At 40.2% G+C, this 4,264-nt stretch overlaps 1 long non-coding RNA gene across 1 annotated transcript; it reads right to left on the reverse strand.

The window, feature by feature from the left end:
• Nucleotides 1-483: 483 nt before the first annotated feature.
• LOC146694605 (uncharacterized) lies at nt 484-1,918 on the reverse strand. Its single transcript, XR_014923891.1, has 2 exons — nt 1,000-1,918; nt 484-919 (listed from the first exon to the last, which is right to left on the reverse strand). It is a non-coding gene; the product is annotated as an uncharacterized LOC146694605 (long non-coding RNA).
• Between the last annotated feature and the right edge of the window lie 2,346 nt (nt 1,919-4,264).

The following is a 4,264-nucleotide window of genomic DNA, read 5'->3' on the forward strand; positions in this document are numbered from 1 at the left end:
GCATACATCCTTTCTTCACAGTCATCTTTGCAGTGCTGCTCATTCATTTGATAAACTCTTTACCATAATGGATTATTTTGTAGTGAAGTTATTTTCCTACTGATTTTGCCTTCCCTCAGTCTTGGTTGTCTTTGAGAGCATAATGACAATGAAGTGTAAGGTGATTGGTATGTTTGTTAATTGCCATTTGGTCCCTTGTAAGTTATAAGTGACCTGTATAAACCTCATATTCTATCAGTTGATGGTGATGGTGTACTGCATCTGGTGCAGCCTCCTGTTGAGCCAGACCAACATGCAGTTGTGAGTAATACTCCACAGATTATATGAGTTTACAGTAGAACAGCAATGTTGTTTATTTCTTTACTACAGGAAAATAATGAAGAAACATTGACAGCTGTTACAGAGGAGGAAGCAACAGAGACACATTATGAGGTTTACATCTTTTAATACTTTGTGTACAGGAAACACAGGTGACCAATAAAGCCAGTTGAACAAAAAATCTGTTTATTCTTCTTTCAACATGTTGAGGTGATGGGTCAAAAGAAATGATTGTGACATATGGTGTCTCTGACTGCGCTTCCATCTTGTATGTCCGTGGGAGGGTCAGGATGTTCATGGTTTGGATCACTGCTGATGTCTGGTTCAGAAGGACAGTGTTCTCCTCTAATTGTGGCAATGTTGTGAAGAATCACACATGCCACAATAATGTCACATGCCCTTTCTGGGGTGACCCTGAGTCTTTGCAGGCACTGGAACCGGGCCTTAAGCATTCCGATAGTCATTTCAATTCTGGCTCTTGTCCTGCAATGAGCCAGATTATATCGCTGCTGTGGGCCCGGTTCAGGGTCAGGGTAAGGGGTAAGCAAATAGGGTAAACATGGATACCCCCTATCACCAAGCAAGTAGCCAGTGAACTCTCCTAAGACAGAAGGATACACTTCAGTTCAAATGTCCCTGAAGCAATTGGTCTTTATATATTTTAAAGTATTCTCAAATCACCATGTCCAAATTTTGTGCTCAGTGTACATTCACGGAATATTTGTGAGTCATGAACAGAGCCTGGCCACTTGGCTTCCACATTTGTGATAATGTTGGCAGCATCACATATGATCTTCACAGTGCAGAGAACACAAATTAGCATCCATTACTATGATGAAATAATTTGTTAGTTTGAAATGCTACAGGGAACTATGTACCTGTACATCAATGCTGTGGAAAGACTTCCTGTTCACATAGTCTCCTTCATTTACTGAAGGAGCAATGATTGGAATGTGAGTGCCATCTGTACAGCCAATCACGCCTGGGAACCGTGAAAATAAATGTAAAATTTAAGTAGTAGTTCAAGTATCACCACATCATGAATTAAGTTTTGTTCATCCTGATACCTGCAATTTTGTGGCATCCCTCTTTGATAAATCTTGTGGGTCTGTGACCGGGGAACACCACAAACGAGTACAGGAGACGTTTCAGTGCAACTGTAACATTCCTGACTGCCCGACAGACGGTAGCCTTGGAAACGTGCTCAGCGTCACCAATATTATACAGAAAGCTCCCGTTTGCAAAAAACCGAAGTGCAATACAAATAATATGTAATGAACTGAGAGCATGTCCGCGATGTGTCACATGCGTAATATATGGCCTGAGGATGTTATTCAAATAAATTATAGATTGTGCTGAACAACGGTAACGTTCACACAGGAAATCATCAGGAAATGATAAAATGTCCAAACGCGCTCTAATCACTCTCTCCCGGCGGAGAGCTCTGCGGAGAATTTGGGCTTCACGATCTACTGGCTCTTCAAGGACGGGGCACGCCATGTCCGACACATCCTACTGTCAGGTTTCCGACAAAGGGGCGGAGACAGTCAGGGTTAGTTGTAGTAAACCTGCTAGGGGGCAGGTTAGCTTCACGGAGTGTGTCGTCATAGTGACTCACTGAGGCTTCATCTGAACTCGCTTTGTGAAACTGAAAACCCAGAGTTTTCGTTAACTCAGGGTATACTTACTCAGTTTTTCCACTAAACCGGCTTCCTGAAACAGGGCCCCGGGCTCGAACCGGCAACCTTCCGGTTACAAGGCGAACTCCCAATTCTTGAGCCACGATCGCGCCTCGAGATACATACTCGATCACTATATATCTGCCTCATGTAAATGTCTAACAGCAGCAGTTTTAACAGTCAAGATTGTGTTTTTGAATGCATGTCTAAGGTGAAGTTTATACACTGGAGTAAGTATCTTCTTTGCACTTTATAGATATTAGGGGTGGGGGAAAAAATCGATACTGTGTAGTATCGTGATATTTTGTTTGCTAATAATGTATCGATACAGGGACAGCAGAAATCGATACTTTGTTACAAAAAAGTTTTTGTGGACTCTGACTTCAGAGCATGTTGATCCTTTTTCTGAGCAAGAACCCTGACATTCCTTCACTGTCCAAATGTGTTTAACTTTTTTTTGGCAGCAATAAACATGTTTTATTTTAATTAAGTTTAAAACTTTTTTATTTAATGTAAAATTATATTTCGTTTTAATTTACTTTCAGATTCTTCAGTTGCTGAAGGGGCTGCATAGTTTTCACAAATTGCATAGTTTAGAATAGCTATAATTGTACCAGATGGTTGCATTCAGTTAAGTTGGACTAGACTGTAATACAAACCGTTCAGTTTGTCAACAATAAAACTGACTGAAATGAGAGAAAGACTGAGTGTGAGACTTTGTTATTACATAAAATGAATATTGATAAAGTTTACCTTTATGTACAGAATCTGAATATTGCAAAATATTTTTAAAAAATTGCAATAATATCGTATCGTGCACTAAGTATTGTGATAATATCGTATCGTAGGATGTATGGTGATTCCCACCTCTAATAGATATGATATTAATGTCATAGACGGCTGTAATGCAGGCAAGAAAGAACACAAAATGCAGACTCGCAGAAACGGGAAGCTCAAAAATACAGCTTTATTTGCTGAAAGGGCAATAATGCAAAACTTTACTGGGACATATATAAACTAAACATATGAAGAGGCACACAGGGGAAACGCACAGCGATGAGGGAGAATGCGACACTATACTTACGTATACTTACATTTGTAGCCCGATTACGTCACAGCGATGCAACGAAGGGTGTCCCAATTCGAAGTGTACTCCAATGCACAGTTCATTTCCCCAAATTTGAAGGCTGTGTCCGGCATAAGACTTTGTGACCCAACCTGTCCCAAAATACATAGCGCGGCGTTGGGTGTGGATATTTCTGTCAGAAAAAAACGGCGGGCGGCTGAAGAGTTATCCTTTAAAAGTAAGTACTGAATATTATGTCAGTTATTTATGTGCGAATGTTTAATAATGAAGAACATTAAAACATTACTGTTGGCCACATGTCGGCAAAGTTATGTGACATTAGTGATGTTTGTACTAACTTGGTTTTAAAGCCTTTACTTTAAAATATACGCTGTTTAATAGTCGACCTTAATTTTACAGAGAATGTGATGATTTTATGGATAGTTAAAGTCAGTCATATATCCACAAACACAACAAGCTGAAAGTCAGTGATGCTGCTCGGTTTGCAGTCCTGAATATCACGGCACAAGCAGGATTCACTGCACTTTTAATGTTAGCTATGTTATATTGCTGCCTCTGCTCGGTGTTGTCGAGCCAAACGGACTTTGACGTGTGTTTGAACGAGCTGACGGTTACGGTGCCTGGGTTGTTGACCCAGAGTTTTGAGTTTATTATATTATTGAAATTGATTTTGATATTATTTATCATTTATAGTCTTTGGTTTCTTTGTTAGAGTTCTGTATTATGGTTTATGTCTCTGTGTTATGTTTCCTGTTTTACTTTAAAAGTCTGTGTCTCATGTTAATGCGTCTGGTTTTGCTTCCTTTGTCTCGTCAGCCCTGATTTGTCCCAGCTGTGTTTCCCTCCTGTCTCTCAATCCCTGATTGCTGTGTATATTAGCCCTGTGTTCTCTTTGATCTGTGTCGCAATCTCCCTTATCTACCCTCATTCATGCTGTGTGTTCTGCCTGCCTGCGTTTATTGTTTGTATTTTGGAAGTTTGTTACTTTGAGTTCAGCATTAAAGCTGTTTGAGTTCACGTTTGTCTCCGGAGTCTGCACTTTGGGTCCTTTTCCTGCCTGCACACAGCCATTTCATAACAGACGGTTCACTCGTTAAGCTGAAAGAAAGAGTCACACATGTGTCCACTGCACCATCTGGGAACTCTTCTTGTTCAGCACTCGTAATAACACAAACACTAA

This window comes from Copadichromis virginalis, linkage group LG14, assembly GCF_057382275.1.
Source record: "Copadichromis virginalis isolate Kocher_CV1m ecotype Utaka linkage group LG14, C_Virginalis_male_GT1.1, whole genome shotgun sequence".
Classification (NCBI taxonomy): Eukaryota; Metazoa; Chordata; class Actinopteri; order Cichliformes; family Cichlidae; genus Copadichromis; species Copadichromis virginalis.